This window comes from Protopterus annectens, chromosome 4.part0, assembly GCF_019279795.1.
Source record: "Protopterus annectens isolate FY-2018-M chromosome 4.part0, PAN1.0, whole genome shotgun sequence".
Lineage (NCBI taxonomy): Eukaryota > Metazoa > Chordata > Ceratodontiformes > Protopteridae > Protopterus > Protopterus annectens.
In genome coordinates this window covers 596,803,422-596,822,018 of record NC_056733.1, presented here as the reverse complement: position 1 = coordinate 596,822,018, position 18,597 = coordinate 596,803,422, and the positions used below count along the sequence as shown (strand labels likewise).

The 18,597-nt window shown below is 37.8% G+C and overlaps 1 protein-coding gene across 6 annotated transcripts in view; it reads right to left on the bottom strand.

Annotated features, from left to right (window-relative positions):
• Positions 1 to 18,597, bottom strand: part of NCOR2 (nuclear receptor corepressor 2) — a 3,277,114-nt gene that overhangs the window by 1,825,300 nt on the left and 1,433,217 nt on the right. The window contains exon 1 of one of the 6 annotated variants that reach the window (XM_044068535.1): positions 13,947 to 14,064. The exons of the other annotated variants lie outside the window; for them this stretch is intronic. The gene's annotated coding sequence lies outside the window, so the exon portion shown is untranslated. Of the gene's footprint in view, positions 1 to 13,946; positions 14,065 to 18,597 lie in introns of those variants that run through there. 6 annotated transcript variants of the gene reach the window in all.

The window sequence follows — 18,597 nt, the reverse complement described above, 5'->3', positions numbered from 1 at the left end:
AAAACTTTGAAATTCATATGATCAAAGACCATATGATCTCAGTTTTAAAACTTCGAAATTCTGAACGGAGATCGGCATACAGCAAGAAATGGGAGATTTTCCTTTTCCTCGCTGTAGTGTGATCTCGGAGTTGGTAGATTTAAGTAGTGGAGGGTGTGGTGGGTGCAGGGGGGCTTGCCCCCCCTGCAAAAATATGTTTTGTGTTTTGTTGACTCCTGTTTTTTTTTTTGGGGGGGGGGCAGAATTTCGAGATTCCAAGATCTCGAGGTTCTGAGTTCAATATTTTGAACCTCGGGATTTTGGTATTTCAAAATTCTGAAGTGAACCCAAAGGAGAAATAAATTCACAAAGAAAAGTTTTACTGCTTAAAAGAAGCAGATGGCTGACTGATATACATACAGTTAGACAGAGAGATCACAATTGGGTGGATGAACACCACAGTGAAATAAACTCAAGTGGCAACTTAGCCAGTGATTACTAATTAGATTATTCTCCTGTTCCATGAACTCCTTTTGTTCTGCTGCATCATCCATTGGACTCCATTCAGAGTTTTCTACAAAAAGTGAAAAGGACCAAACTAAGTTATCTGCTTTCTAGAAGGGGTACACTAGCAGAGAAGTGGCTCATGAATTCTGCAAAGTACACAGTTTCCTGGAAAATGTGAGAGAATGCCAAATAAAAGCAATTTTCAGAATGAAACACTCCAAATCACTGCCAAGCTCTTCAAAAGTAAACCAACGCAGCGATTCTTTACCATCTTTGGATCTACAAGTACTGTATTTGTACTACAGTTATTGTCTAAAAGCCTATTCAGAGGTCTGAGTGAGGTTGCCCAGAGCAGCTGTGCTCTACAATCCTCCTGTAACTGTTTATATTAACTAACAATGCTCCTGCCTCGCTCTCAATAGGATGTGATTACAGACACTACAGATCTGTAGCTGTAAAAAATTAACAAGCACAGGAATCTGTCTTTTTCCAACCTCACCAACACGAGTGTTGAGGAAAAAATAAAAAAACAGAGAAACTAGTAGTCTTAAAACTTCACTGATGAGCTCAGTCACAATAATTCCCAAAAATCATAAAACCAGGTAATGTTCCAAAGTAACGAGCTTTTGTCACAGACAAGCGATCCTCAGTAACAAAAATCAGAAATATTTTACAATGTTAAACAAATCAACTTTTATACACTTAGAAGTAGATGTGGAAAATATATGTATTATTTAATTTTAAACCAGCCTATTCAAGGCAAACAATATAAAGAGGGCCATAAAAAAGTGCATTTTAGAACAGCAAGTACCCAACCCCCACACACTACTGCTGATTAGGTCAAACAATCTTAGTTAAGGAAAACACTACCCATCTATTTGCAACCCATATTCACAAATCAGGTTTTAAGAAAAGCAAAACATACACATAAAAAGGCTGACTTTTAACTAAAATCGCCTTTGGCTAACTAATGTAATAAAGCCTTCATCAGGTCTGAGACAAGAACTAGAATCATACGAGGTAGAAAAGTAAAAAGAGTTAACTAGACTGATACAAGTAAAAACACATAGCTATCTAACCATAAACATTATCTAACTAAAGCACTACAAATATAAATATATATCTGTCTAATAATATCTATGTATTAGTGTGTATAAAAACAAAGTTATTTATAACTCAGAAAAAATATTATTTAGAAAAAATATTTTATTTACAGCTCAGAAAAAAATGTTAGTGCTTTGCAGTTAAAAAAATGTTGTCATCACAGTTTACATGTTTACAGCCCCTAAAACATGTTTATTCAATGAAAACCAGTAGAAAAAACACACAAAAAAGTGGATGAAGTAAACTAGTAATGCATAAAAGTGTGGAGGTATATGCATGTGTGTGCATGAAAGTGCGCCAGTATGCTAAATGAGATAATTATACCAATACTTCATGGTAACAGCGGCATGAAAAAATGTGTGTTTTGAATTTACCATTTAAATCTATGATATGATGCAAGAGTGTACTAAATCTAATCAAAGCAGAACTGAGGTTAAAGTGACTAAACATATTTACATTTATACACATACCACACATCATTTTTTATGTTTAGTACATAAAAATATTAATTCAAAAATTCCCTAAAAAAACCTTTACAGACTGTGTGGCGACTTACGTAAATTCAACACACTCTGAATAGAACAACAGTAGTCCTGGTTTTCTGAATGCATTTAATTTCAACTGCCAGCATAATTATTTTTTTCCAAAACACCATTGAAAGGATTCCTGTTAAGCTCATATGGATGGGGTGGGAGGTTGGCATAATGGTTAAAGTGTTTGTCTTACAAGCACAAGGTCCAGGGTTTGATTCTCACACTGGTTAATTGGCTAGGCTTAAAAAATGTCCTACAAAGGCAGTTAGTCTAGTACTAATCTATGAACCTATAAGGCATTCTTCTGGCATTTACGTCTGACATCAGAAAGATTACTGGAGATGCTCCTTTTCCTAGCATTCCCTCTTCTCTCTGTTTACACATATCAATTCATTTTGTTTGTTACTTCATGCTTCAAACATATTGTGGTTTGACTAATGTAAATATCGCTTCCTGTATCCTGCAACCCCTACATATTTTTTTCCTGTACCAAAGTAATACATTTGGCAACTCTGGTAACAGTACATGATGACAACAAGCACAGTCTACACTTCTAGTAGTTACTTATTTATTTACTAAACATTTGTTTACCGGGAAAGTCTGACTGGACATAGAGAAAAGCTCCATGAGTAACAGTAAATTTTAATGTACACATTACAATAATGATTGAAGTATAATGTAAACAAAATGTAGTACACATAAGAAAATACAAACTTGTTACATCCTGACAAGAAAACCTAGGTTTTGAACATAACTAAACACCGGGGGAGAAGTTGGATACGTTTTGGGTACACTGTGATGTATCCATGAGGGGTTAGTACAGGAACATAGCCACTTACTTTTTAGATAAGCTATAAGTGATAGCTTAAAGTAGTTAATGGATGAGACTGAGAGAATGGATTTAGGAAGGGAGTTCCATATACGAGATATATAGTTGGAAAATAAAGATTCTCCTGCAGTGCTGTTGGCATTGGAGACGGTAAGTTCTTATTACTGCAAAGTGATCTGCTCAAACTGTAAGGAAGGATGAGATTTTGTAGTGCAGGGGTTCTGGTTGGTTGTGTTACAATTTTGTGAGTTAGAGAGAGTTGGTTGTAAAGAATAATGTTGGTAAGCACAAGCCACTCTAGTATCCTTAAAGCTGCACAATGATGTCAGATGCAAACTTAGCAATTTTATAATAGCATGCTTCTAGCCTAGATGAGTCAGTTTTCCCTAGATTAGTTAAAAATGGAGAGGCATATAGTAGAGTGGAAAACAGATGGGTTTGTGCTAATGTAATTTTGGCCATTGTGGTCAAGAACCTTTTGTGCCTATATAGACTTCCAAGTTTTTTATGGACATTTTTTATAGCTAGGGAGACATGTAAGTCAAATTTTAGGTTATTCTCTATATCCACTCCAAGAGGCTTTGTATGGGTTGTCGGGGAGATGACAGTATTGTCTTTGTCTATTATGTTAAACGGTGGACACGAGACAGATGTCTTGTTAGGTTCGTAGAGTAATAATTTAGTTTTGTTTGGGTTCAGGATTAGATGGGCATTGGGTAACCATGTTTCAGCAGAAGTGAAAGATTCCCGTGTTTGAGAATGAAGAGCTGATAGAGAAGTGGGAGCACAAATAAATGCTGAATCATCTGCATACGGTATTATAGAACCATGTGGAGTAGCTGTGTGTAGATTATTAGTCACAGATAAGTGTTGAATCATCTGCATACAGTATTATAGAACCATGTGGAGTAGCTGTGTGTAGATTATTAGTCACAGATAAGTGTTGAATCATCTGCATACAGTATTATAGAACCATGTGGAGTAGCTGTGTGTAGATTATTAGTCACAGATAAGTGTTGAATCATCTGCATACGGTATTATAGAACCATGTGGAGTAGCTGTGTGTAGATTATTAGTCACAGATAAGTGTTGAATCATCTGCATACGGTATTATAGAACCATGTGGAGTAGCTGTGTGTAGATTATTAGTCACAGATAAGTGTTGAATCATCTGCAGACTGTATTATAGAACCATGTGGAGTAGCTGTGTGTAGATTATTAGTCACAGATAAGTGCTGAATCATCTGCATACGGTATTATAGAACCATGTGGAGTAGCTGTGTGTAGATTATTAGTCACAGATAAGTGTTGAATCATCTGCATACAGTATTATAGAACCATGTGGAGTAGCTGTGTGTAGATTATTAGTCACAGATAAGTGCTGAATCATCTGCATACTGTACTACAGAACCATGTGGAGTAGCTGTGTGTAGATTATTAGTCACAGATGTGTTGAATCATCTGCATACGGTATTATAGAACCATGTGGAGTAGCTGTGTGTAGATTATTAGTCACAGATAAGTGTTGAATCATCTGCATACAGTATTATAGAACCATGTGGAGTAGCTGTGTGTAGATTACTAGTCACAGATAAGTGTTGAATCATCTGCAGACTGTATTATAAAATCATGTGGAGTAGCTGTGTGTAGATTATTAGTCACAGATAAGTGCTGAATCTGCATACTGTATTATAGAACCATGTGGAGTAGCTGTGTGTAGATTTGGTCACAGATAAGTGTTGAATCATCTGCATACTGTATTATAGAACCATGTGAAGTAGCTGTGTGTATATTATTAGTCACAGATAAGTGTTGAATCATCTGCAGACTGTACTATAGAACCATGTGGAGTAGCTGTGTGTAGATTATTAGTCACAGATAAGTGTTGAATCATCTGCAGACTGTATTATAGAACCATGTGGAGTAGCTGTGTGTAGATTATTAGTCACATATAAGTGTTGAATCATCTGCATACGGTATTATAGAACCATGTGGAGTAACTGTGTGTAGATTATTAGTCACCGATAAGTGTTGAATCATCTGCATACGGTATTATAGAACCATGTGCAGTAGCTGTGTGTAGATTATTAGTCACAGATGTGTTGAATCATCTGTATACGGTATTATAGAACCATGCGGAGTAGCTGTGTGTAGATTATTAGTCACAGATACATGTTGAATCATCTGCATACTGTATTATAGAACCATGCGGAGTAGCTGTGTGTAGATTATTAGTCACAGATACATGTTGAATCATCTGCATACTGTGTTATAGAACCATGTGGAGTAGGTTTTTGTAGATTATTAGTCACAGTTAAGTGCTGAATCATCTGCATACTGTGTTATAGAACCATGTGGACTAGCTGTGTGTAGGTTATTAGTCACAGATAAGTGCTGAATCATCTGCATACTGTGTTATAGAACCATGTGGAGTAGCTGTGTGTAGATTATTAGTCACAGATAAGTGCTGAATCATCTGCAGACTGTATTATAGAACCATGTGGAGTAGCTGTGTGTAGATTATTAGTCACAGATAAGTGTTGAATCATCTGCAGACTGTATTATAGAACCATGTGGAGTAGCTGTGTGTAGATTATTAGTCACAGATAAGTGCTGAATCATCTGCAGACTGTATTATAGAACCATGTGGAGTAGCTGTGTGTAGATTATTAGTCACAGATAAGTGCTGAATCATCTGCAGACTGTATTATAGAACCATGTGTAGTAGCTGTGTGTAGATTATTAGTCACAGATAAGTGCTGAATCATCTGCAGACTGGATTATAGAACCATGTGGAGTAGCTGTGTGTAGATTATTAGTCACAGATAAGTGCTGAATCATCTGCATACGGTATTATAGAACCATGCGGAGTAGCTGTGTGTAGATTATTAGTCACAGATACATGTTGAATCATCTGCATACTGTATTATAGAACCATGCGGAGTAGCTGGGTGTAGATTATTAGTCACAGATAAGTGCTGAATCATCTGCATACTGTGTTATAGTACCATGTGGAGTAGCTGTGTGTAGATTAAAAGTCACAGATAAGTGCTGAATCATCTGCAGACTGTATTATAGAACCATGTGGAGTAGCTGTGTGTAGATTATTAGTCACAGATAAGTGTTGAATCATCTGCATACTGTATTATAGAACCATGCGGAGTAGCTGGGTGTAGATTATTAGTCACAGAAAAGTGCTGAATCATCTGCAGACTGTATTATAGAACCATGTGGAGTAGCTGTGTGTAGATTATTAGTCACAGATAAGTGTTGAATCATCTGCATACGGTATTATAGAACCATGTGGAGTAGCTGTGTGTAGATTATTAGTCACAGATAAGTGTTGAATCATCTGCAGACTGTATTATAGAATCATGTGGAGTAGCTGTGTGTAGATTATTAGTCACAGATAAGTGCTGAATCATCTGCATACTGTATTATAGAACCATGTGGAGTAGCTGTGTGTAGATTTGGTCACAGATAAGTGTTGAATCATCTGCATACTGTATTATAGAACCATGTGAAGTAGCTGTGTGTATATTATTAGTCACAGATAAGTGTTGAATCATCTGCAGACTGTACTATAGAACCATGTGGAGTAGCTGTGTGTAGATTTTTAGTCACAGATAAGTGTTGAATCATCTGCAGACTGTATTATAGAACCATGTGGAGTAGTTGTGTGTAGATTATTAGTCACAGATAAGTGCTGAATCATCTGCAGACTGTATTATAGAACCATGTGGAGTAGCTGTGTGTAGATTATTAGTCACAGATAAGTGTTGAATCATCTGCATACGGTATTATAGAACCATGCGGAGTAGCTGTGTGTAGATTATTAGTCACAGATACATGTTGAATCATCTGCATACTGTATTATAGAATCATGCGGAGTAGCTGGGTGTAGATTATTAGTCACAGATACATGTTGAATCATCTGCATACTGTGTTATAGAACCATGTGAAGTAGCTGTGTGTAGATTATTAGTCACGGATAAGTGCTGAATCATCTGCATACTGTATTATAGAACCATGCGGAGTAGCTGTGTGTAGATTATTAGTCACAGATAAGTGTTGAATCATCTGCATACTGTGTTATAGAACCATGTGGAGTAGCTGTGTGTAGATTATTAGTCACAGATAAATGCTGAATCATCTGCAGACTGTATTATAGAACCATGTGGAGTAGTTGGGTGTAGATTATTAGTCACAGATAAGTGCTGAATCATCTGCAGACTGTATTATAGAACCATGTGGAGTAGCTGTGTGTAGATTATTAGTCACAGACAACTGTTGAATCATCTGCATACAGTATTATAGAACCATGTGGAGTAGCTGTGTGTAGTTTATTAGTCACAGATAAGTGCTGAATCATCTGCAGACTGTATTATAGAACCATGTGGAGTAGCTGTGTGTAGATTATTAGTCACAGATAAGTGTTGAATCATCTGCATACTGTATTATAGAATCATGTGGAGTAGCTGTGTGTAGTTTATTAGTCACAGATAAGTGCTGAATCATCTGCATACGGTATTATAGAACCATGTGGAGTAGCTGTGTGTAGATTATTAGTCACAGATAAGTGTTGAATCATCTGCATACAGTATTATAGAACCATGTGGAGTAGCTGTGTGTATATTATTAGTCACAGATAAGTGCTGAATCATCTGCATACTGTATTATAGAACCATGTGGAGTAGCTGTGTGTAGATTATTAGTCACAGATAAGTGCTGAATCATCTGCAGACTGTATTATAGAACCATGTGGAGTAGCTGTGTGTAGATTATTAGTCACAGATAAGTGCTGAATCATCTGCATACTGTATTATAGAACCATGTGGAGTAGCTGTGTGTAGATTATTAGTCACAGATAAGTGTTGAATCATCTGCAGACTGTATTATAGAACCATGTGGAGTAGCTGTGTGTAGATTATTAGTCACAGATAAGTGCTGAATCATCTGCATACGGTATTATAGAACCATGTGGAGTAGCTATGTGTAGATTATTAGTCACAGATAAGTGTTGAATCATCTGCAGACTGTATTATAGAACCATGTGGAGTAGCTGTGTGTAGATTATTAGTCACAGATAAGTGTTGAATCATCTGCATACTGTGTTATAGAACCATGTGGAGTAGCTGTGTGTAGATTATTAGTCACAGATAAGTGTTGAATCATCTGCATACTGTGTTATAGAACCATGTGGAGTAGCTGTGTGTAGATTATTAGTCACAGATACATGTTGAATCATCTGCATACTGTATTATAGAACCATGCCGAGTAGCTGGGTGTAGATTATTAGTCACAGATAAGTGCTGAATCATCTGCATACTGTGTTATAGTACCATGTGGAGTAGCTGTGTGTAGATTATTAGTCACAGATAAGTGCTGAATCATCTGCAGACTGTATTATAGAACCATGTGGAGTAGCTGTGTGTAGATTATTAGTCACAGATAAGTGTTGAATCATCTGCATACTGTATTATAGAACCATGCGGAGTAGCTGGGTGTAGATTATTAGTCACAGAAAAGTGCTGAATCATCTGCAGACTGTATTATAGAACCATGTGGAGTAGCTGTGTGTAGATTATTAGTCACAGATAAGTGTTGAATCATCTGCATACGGTATTATAGAACCATGTGGAGTAGCTGTGTGTAGATTATTAGTCACAGATAAGTGTTGAATCATCTGCAGTCTGTATTATAGAATCATGTGGAGTAGCTGTGTGTAGATTATTAGTCACAGATAAGTGCTGAATCATCTGCATACTGTATTATAGAACCATGTGGAGTAGCTGTGTGTAGATTTGGTCACAGATAAGTGTTGAATCATCTGCATACTGTATTATAGAACCATGTGAAGTAGCTGTGTGTATATTATTAGTCACAGATAAGTGTTGAATCATCTGCAGACTGTACTATAGAACCATGTGGAGTAGCTGTGTGTAGATTTTTAGTCACAGATAAGTGTTGAATCATCTGCAGACTGTATTATAGAACCATGTGGAGTAGTTGTGTGTAGATTATTAGTTACAGATAAGTGCTGAATCATCTGCAGACTGTATTATAGAACCATGTGGAGTAGCTGTGTGTAGATTATTAGTCACAGATAAGTGTTGAATCATCTGCATACGGTATTATAGAACCATGCGGAGTAGCTGTGTGTAGATTATTAGTCACAGATACATGTTGAATCATCTGCATACTGTATTATAGAACCATGCGGAGTAGCTGGGTGTAGATTATTAGTCACAGATACATGTTGAATCATCTGCATACTGTGTTATAGAACCATGTGAAGTAGCTGTGTGTAGATTATTAGTCACGGATAAGTGCTGAATCATCTGCATACTGTATTATAGAACCATCTGGAGTAGCTGTGTGTAGATTATTAGTCACAGATAAGTGTTGAATCATCTGCATACTGTGTTATAGAACCATGTGGAGTAGCTGTGTGTAGATTATTAGTCACAGATAAATGCTGAATCATCTGCAGACTGTATTATAGAACCATGTGGAGTAGTTGGGTGTAGATTATTAGTCACAGATAAGTGCTGAATCATCTGCAGACTGTATTATAGAACCATGTGGAGTAGCTGTGTGTAGATTATTAGTCACAGATAACTGTTGAATCATCTGCATACAGTATTATAGAACCATGTGGAGTAGCTGTGTGTAGTTTATTAGTCACAGATAAGTGCTGAATCATCTGCAGACTGTATTATAGAACCATGTGGAGTAGCTGTGTGTAGATTATTAGTCACAGATAAGTGTTGAATCATCTGCATACTGTATTATAGAATCATGTGGAGTAGCTGTGTGTAGTTTATTAGTCACAGATAAGTGCTGAATCATCTGCATACGGTATTATAGAACCATGTGGAGTAGCTGTGTGTAGATTATTAGTCACAGATAAGTGTTGAATCATCTGCATACAGTATTATAGAACCATGTGGAGTAGCTGTGTGTATATTATTAGTCACAGACAAGTGCTGAATCATCTGCATACTGTATTATAGAACCATGTGGAGTAGCTGTGTGTAGATTATTAGTCACAGATAAGTGCTGAATCATCTGCAGACTGTATTATAGAACCATGTGGAGTAGCTGTGTGTAGATTATTAGTCACAGATAAGTGTTGAATCATCTGCATACTGTGTTATAGAACCATGTGGAGTAGCTGTGTGTAGATTATTAGTCACAGATAAGTATTGAATCATCTGCATACTGTGTTATAGAACCATGTGGAGTAGCTGTGTGTAGATTATTAGTCACAGATAAGTGTTGACTCATCTGCATACTGTGTTATAGAACCATGTGAAGTAGCTGTGTGTAGATTATTAGTCACAGATAAGTGTTGAATCATCTGCATACTGTGTTATAGAACCATGTGAAGTAGCTGTGTGTAGATTATTAGTCACAGATAAGTGTTGAATCATCTGCATACTGTATTATAGAACCATGTGGAGTAGCTGTGTAGATTATTAGTCACAGATAAGTGTTGAATCATCTGCAGACTGTATTATAGAACCATGTGGAGTAGCTGTGTGTAGATTATTAGTCACAGATAAGTGTTGAATCATCTGCAGACTGTATTATAGAACCATGTGGAGTAGCTGTGTGTAGATTATTAGTCACAGATAAGTGTTGAATCATCTGCAGACTGTACTATAGAACCATGTGGAGTAGCTGTGTGTAGATTATTAGTCACAGATAAGTGTTGAATCATCTGCAGACTGTATTATAGAACCATGTGGAGTAGCTGTGTGTAGATTATTAGTCACAGATAAGTGTTGAATCATCTGCAGACTGTATTATAGAACCATGTGGAGTAGTTGTGTGTAAATTATTAGTAAAGAGGGAGAAAAGGAGAGGGCCCAAGGTAGGTCCTTGGGGGACACCAGTGGATAAAGGAAGGTGTGGAGATAGGTCACCTTGCCATAGAACAGATTGTTGACAGCCAGATAATGAAACCATGCTGTGGCAGATGGTAAGAAAGACAGTTCAGTTAGTACATCTATTAGTTTGGAATGGGAGACCATATCAAAAGCTTTTGATACATCTAGAAAGATGGCAGGTACAAAGTTGTTGTCATTCCTGTGCTGGTTTACGGTGTTATTGAAGGATAACAGAGTTGTAGGGGTACTATGGGATGGGTGAAACCCATGCTGAGTGTTTGAGCGAAGGTTATTTGTTAGTAAGAATTTCATGACCTGGAGATGAATACACCTTTCAAGTAACTTAAGAGGTGAAAGAATAGCAACTGTCTGATAGTTTGTCAGTTCTGTGGATGGTCCCCCTTTATGAAGTGGGAATACATGGGAAATTTTCCAGAGTTGAGGGACCCTGTTTTCGAGAATGGATCTATTTATAAGGATTGATACTGGGAAGGCTAAAGATTCAGCTGCAATTTTGAGGTATTCAATGGGTAAGTTATCTATGGCAAGTGCAGTAGGTTTTGGTTTCTGGAGTATTTTTTTATAGTGGCTGTAGGAACTGGGGAGAAAGAGAATGGTAGCTATGCTATCGGAATTGTTGTGGATGTTTGGGGTTGGTGTAGTAGATTTTCCTCGGTGAAGGATTGAGTTTATAGGCTGCAAGAGTTTTTGAGGGTTTTTTGATAAGTGTTTTGAATGTTATGACAGAATTTTATTTTATCCTGTCTTATTTATTTTTTTACCTTACTTCTCAGTTCCTGATACTGTTGTTTAGAAACTACGGTGTTGGTCTTATGCCATAGTTCCCAGGCTTTATCTATAGTTTTCAGAAGGGCCCTAGTGTCTCTGTTTAGCCAGGGGGCATAGTTTGATTTTACTCTGATGGTTCTAACAGGGGCATGTGCATTTAATATATCTAAAAAGGATTTATTAAAGTGGTCCATTGTATCATCTAGGTCAAGGTATTTGAGTGGAGTCCAATTGCACCTTTGTAGGTCAGCTAAGAAGTTGTCAAGATTAAAGTTATTTTTTTTTCTGAGCTGTTTAAACATAGGTTTTGGTGGGAATATGTGTTGTCGTATAAGAAATGTGGGTAGGTGGTCGCTCAGACCATCAGGAAGACAACCTGACTGGAATGAGTGAGAGGAGTTATTTAGTAATATCCGATCCAAGGTTGATTGTTTTTTACTAGCTTTATCTATACGGGTAGGTTCTTGAATAGTTTGTGTAAAACCATGCAAGTTTATGTGATGTATGGGGTGATCTGTATCACATTCAAACCTGTCTAAATTAAAATCACTCAGTATGAATGTCTACTGACTAAGGGTACTACTTGTCCAATGTAACAGATATTCTATAACTGGGGCATTATTTCCAGGTGGGATATAGCAGCCAATTATATTAAGTGTTTTTCTTGAATTTATAGTTAGTGTGGTACAGATGATTTCTGCACTTTCAAGTTCTGGGGTTGAAGTTCACATTTCACAAGTATGCTTTAAGGTACGATTTATTAACAGTTTATACAAGCATCGTGCTGCATACTTCTCAACCTCTGGACAAAGTTACAACTAATGGGGGTCAAAGGCCCAAAAATAGAGACACTTTTATATATTGCTCTTACAAACTTAGAAAGTTGATAGAACAACAGGTTTTCCATTAGCATGAATTTTCTGAAGAATATAAAGTCTGAAAATCAAATGTCTGCCATTATTTTCTGACTTCAATGATTTGCCAGTGATTTGCCAGAAAACTACAATTTTATGAGAAATTGACCAAAAATACGTGTCAAAAATCTGGAGATTCTGTGAAAATCTGGACAGTTGAGAGCTATTTTGTGCTGATATGTGGAATACACCCTTTAAGTTATTAGGCAGTGCTCTTTTTAACTTATTTACAGACTTTACCTACAAACAGGATTTCTAACATTTTGCTTACATTTTTTTCAAGAGGTACTAGCCACAGGCTGAAAATATATATTAAGTCAGCCATGTATACATACTAAATGTTCATCAGTGGAACTTGAGGATCTGAACTTCGAGAAACAGTCCTTGTCAACATTTCCTGTTTCAGTTTCTGGTAGTCCTGGGCATTCGCATCTTCCACGTCCAAACAGGTGTTTAGCAAATCCTCAGTCAAGCAGGATGATGGAAAACTTGGCTTGCGACCACTGCTCTTGAGCTGTCTACCTTTAGAAGGCAACCAGGTAAGCCTCCATATCAATACTCCTACTGAGGTTCTTCACAGTGCTTCTGGCTTTTGAGACACCCAGCAAAGTGGGTTGCTAGGTCTCAAGTATGGCAACCAGCTGCTCTGTGATAAGGAAGTGCTGATGACTAGTACTGATCGTTTCTTTGCAAGTCTTGTTAGAGTCCATCAACGCCACATATATGCTTTACATTTTACCCAGCATTCATCAGATACAGTTCAGTACAGACAGAGGTATGACTTCACAGAAAAACAGACAACCAGAATAGCAGTCATACTTCCTTCAGGTAACCCTTCACACTGCCTCAATGAACCTTGCAGAATGAAAACCCATATAGGCACAGTGTTTAATAGCTCCCCAGTTACAAAAAGCTTCTCTGTTAAAACAACACACATTCCTTGCACTCGAAGAGATGGTATTCACATCCAGGGTTGTTAGACAGTCAGCAATCGTACTGCTTAACCATTGCCTGCCTTTCTGTATGTGGAAATAAAATCTTAAGCAGAGCACTTTTCTGGGTAGCTTTATAAAATGTAACTTTTTAATGGGGAAAAAGACATTAAAATGCAGTACTCTTACGCTAGTTTCACAAACTATAACTTGTATAAAGCATATTTTTTGCTCGCTAAAAACCAAGAATGCAGCATGTAACAGTATAGAAGGTAATAAACCAGTCTCTGAACAACTTTCTCAGGTGGAATAGGATTGTTTACCTTGGGAAAAAAAATGCTTCTTTGTAGCAAACAATGTAAACAATAAAATAATAAAGCCACTCTTTACAACAGCTTTAGCAAGTATCATTCATCTTTGAAGAAGTTCTTCACAGATTACTTTAAAAGCAAACCATTACTTACCTGTACTTAAAGGGTTTTTAACACATTCCACTCAACAGCTCTCCTATATGTCAGACTTGTGTGATATATATCCAGCTTCCTCTACAGGGACAGCTTCCAGCCTTGCTCCTTCCCTCAGTCTTAAAGCTCTTGGAGACTCACTGAACCATCATTTCTCAGTTCTGGATTCTGGAAATTAGGATTCTAACATCTATCTGTTTCTCTGTCCCTTCTACATCTCAAAAGGCAACTGTTCCTTGTTGAAACTTGCTGTCAGCCCTTATCTTCCTCTAAAGGTAAAGTGCTCTCTAAGTTCACCACTATGTCAAGGTGTGTGTGTGTGTGTGTGTGTGCACGCGCACATGTTTCTGTGTGTGTGTGTGTGTGTGTGTGTGTGTGTGTGTGTGTGTGCACGCGCGTGTTTGTGTGTGTGTGTGTGTGTGTGTGTGTGTATGTGTGTGTGTGCGCACACGCGCACGTGTGTGTGTAAAATGCTACAGCATAGACTTTATACAGTCAAATATTTCTATCTCCTAGTGCTGCACTATTAATCGCTAATCTGCCGTTTTCTCCTTAACTATTTAATTCTGCAGCTTTATTAGCCAACAAAGTTTTGGCACAAAGTTGAACAGTCATACAAAAGAATTGCTAACTTAGTATCGGGCATTGTGGCCATTCCTTGTTACCTACACTGGTTAGATTTTTATCATCTATCATCAATTCAAATAAAAGCTGCACATAAATCCAAATATTCACTCAAATGTTCTTCTCTATGCTGTACTATAATGTGACAATAAATCGCCGTGAGGTCTGTGACCCTCTGCTGGACATAATTAGTATTTAAAAAATGAAATGTGGAAAAGCATGCTTTCCTGTAGCTATAGTTAAGCTGAGGAACAAAATTTTCCCAAAGTTGAACAAATCCCAAACAATCTTTCAGGTGAGGAAATGACTGCTATTCAAAGTGGAACGGTGACAGTTGTTTATGACAAATCATTTTCAAAAGCTGTCATTGCACTATCTTCATCGAACATAATATAGAGTCAGTTCGCAGTAATCTGTTTCTGTAATTATCAAACGTATGTCTTAATTGTTAGAATCTGTTTTCTACTTGAAAATAAGTTTAAATGCTCTTCCTCTCTGGCCAAGAAGATACACTTCTCTTGGGATGCTTTTAATGTTTACTGCTATGAAATGATGTACTGTGTCTTTTTATTGTACATACACAATTGTTGTCCGTTTACCATCTTATTATATTTTATTCTTCTTATAATTTTATTCAACTACTGATTTATTTGGCTTTCATTTTCACTGAAGTTTTTCTCCCCATGACTATAATGAAATTTGTTTCTTCTCAGATGGACTTTATTATCAGCAAATTACATAAATAACCAGGCTGAAAAATCGTGTTTGTAACTAATGTGGACAGAAAGAATACAACCAGTCAGCTACTGCAAAGCACTTTCTACATAACGCCATGTGGTAGGGGCAGCCAGTGTAGTACAGATAGTAGAGGTTTTGCATATGAATGTTGCCTAAGGCTGAGTATAGGGTGACCTATATGCAAAATAGCACGTGCATTCCCATATTAACGTTCAATTGCTTCTATGGCTTGCTCAGCCTCTTTTAGCTCAGAACATGTACCTGGTACCTATGCTAACAACAGAAGTGTCAAAATAGAAGGCAACTGTTGTTGTTTTTTTACTGAGACTAATCCTTTTACTGATTCAGATCAGTAAATACCTGTCAGCATTCTGCCACATGCTGTTTACAAAAACAGACTAGCACTGAGCCAAATCTAGAACCCTGGGACACTCTGAATGGCCTAAATAATGTGTGTGAGCCAAGTAAAGAACCCCTGGGCACTCTGAAGGGCCTAACTATGGGGGTGAGCCAAGTACAGAAGCCCACGGTGCTCTGACGGGCATAACTAAAGGAGTTAGCCAAGTATAGTACCCTGGGGCACTCTGAAGGGCCTAACTAAGGGAGCGAGCCAGAGCCAAGTACAGAACCCTGGGGTACTCTGAAGGGCCTAACTACAGGGATGAGCCAAGTACAGAACCCTGTGGCATTCTGAAGAGCCTAACTAAGGAGGTGAGCCAAGTGGAGAACCCTGGAGTACTTTGAAATGCCTAACTAAGGGGGTGAATCAAGTACAGAACCCTGAGGTACTCTGAAGGGCCTAACTAAGGGGGTGAATCAAGTATAAAACCCTGAGGTACTCTAAAGGGCCTGGCTCACACTGTACTAGGCCACTTAACTCTTTTAGTTCCTTCAGCTATTACAGCCCTTCTTACTGGGGTACAAGAACACTGATACAATATTTAATAAAGGGAAGGTAGTAACCTTTAACACTGTGCTTCTTTGTAGGACCTGATCCCATGATCTCTGCAGCTCCACCACAAACTTCATAAACCTAGTATCTGTGACTTGTACAGCATTATGAATGATTCTGCTTTTTGATAAGATGCAGTCAAACATGAAGGTTCTCTTAAAACACATTGCCCTTCTCCACCACTCTAATAAGTTCAGCTACCTTTTTTATCTTCTTCTGCTGATGAGGAGGGTTCTGTGTGCAACCCCTGTGCACACTGCCTTGAACCACTTCCTGTCTCTGGGGGGACCCACAGTTCCTCCATCCATCACATTCACTTGTACATGCTGTTGGTATGATCCCATCAGATTTTATTCATGACACCCTTCTACAAACTTTGGTTATGTTTAAATCCCATTCATGGTTCACTGCGGTTCATTTTTCTCCTCCTGTCCAGTATTAAGGCACTGTCTTTTCTATTAACACCACTACTTCAACCTGTTCATGGAACAGACTACAAGGTACCACTGCATTTTGTTTTATCCTTGAATACAGTTTTATATCTTTCTAATGGAGTTTCTTTCACTAACTACCTCATTGTTTTGAGGTCAAAAGCCACAATTTGTTTGTTGATGAAATACACTTCTTCATACTCTGGATTAATTTGAGTGTTTGCTAATGAAACCCTTAAAGCAAACTTCTAATGCCCTGCTTCCACTTTCTGAAAGAAAATGCAAACTATCATCTCAATATAGGCCTGGATCTTTTACAGTTGATCTCCACTTCTAAGTGAAACCAAAGACATGAACTCTGCATCAAGCTGTTCAAACATTTGTTCAGCCCTATGATACAAAGACCTCTGTCACTATCCAAGCCATGGACAAGAAGCATCTCTGACAATGTTACTGGGTATGTGCCTCAGCTGGGGCTCCCTCTTACTTCCTTAAACTCCTCTGGCACTACTATTTGCATCACTTTCCCAGCTAGATAAATTGTCATAAAATGACAACAGTGGCAAGCCTCCTACCCTTTGCCTGCCTCATTACCTGGGTTTGACAGTTAGCCTGGGTGCTACAGAGCTGTATGATGGGAGGGGGTAGACAGAAAGTAGCTTTTGACTGTCTTTCTTGAGGAAGAGGGATGGATTCCACAGAGCATGCAGAGATCTACTGGAATTTCAAAATTACCAAAGTATGCATGACTGAGAAATAGACAGTGGCACAACTTTTATCACTTTTAATGCACAGAGAAAAATGAATAAATGCTTTAGGGTTTTTGTATGTGGTTCAAGCATTTGGATAATCAACAAAAACATCCCGGCTGTAACATAAAAGTGACTCCTTTGCCTTTCTAAATCTCACTCCTAACATGGGAATGAATGAGAAATGGAATAACGGGCAAGATGGAATACTCCGGAACCACCAGTTATCACTAGTGACTGGTGAGGGAGCAGGGGGCAAATAAACATATAAAAAACGTTCTAAAATGTTTAGTTGCTCATATGATCCTAAGAATTCATTTCTTGTTCTTTCCACTTATAACATTAAGCATGTACCTCATCTCCCTGGTTTGTAGGCATATCGTTCTAATTACTAAATTCCTCAATGCACCCTTCTTTACTGAGGAGGACTACTGCCATTCTCCTGCAGATCTCCTCTGAGAAGGTTTTCCATAACCTTCTCATTCTGCAGGTCTGATGTGGCCTTAGCTAGAGTTGTCAACACATGCTTTTGGAAAAGTGTGCCACTATGCTCACCCCCATATCTTACTGTGCTTTAACCATTTTTTTTAGTACCTTTACCTTAGTAACCTTAATTTACCTTTAGTTCCTTACCTGTTCTTGGGTAGAACAGGTACGTCAGCCTCTTGACTAGCCAACTTTGCCTTGACTTCAGCTATCTCCTGTTTCAGCACAAAGATATGCAACATCTCTCTGAAGGGGTGCAGTCCCATAAATAATGGACTGTACTGATCCCACCACCACCCACTTATAATACTTTTTCTGCACAACTTCCCTTACACCATCACTATGACAATCCGGAGTAACAAAACAAAGGTTTCCTGAAATTCTGTACAGGCTCACTCCTGTAAGACTACTGCTACTACGCAGCAATATTTCTACATGCAATTGTCCAAAAAAATTTAAAAAAAAAACAATCCACAGTACAACATGAATGCTAAGTGGCCTGTAGCGAAAAGTATCCCAACATTAAGTACATGAGCATTAAAATCAGAGGAAAACTCAGAACAATGCCCAGGTAGAAAAAAATATAATGTATTATTCTCATAGTAAAAAATGTAGCTCATTATTCCCAAATTAACAATCTATGATCCAAACTGAGAATCACTGCTTATAAA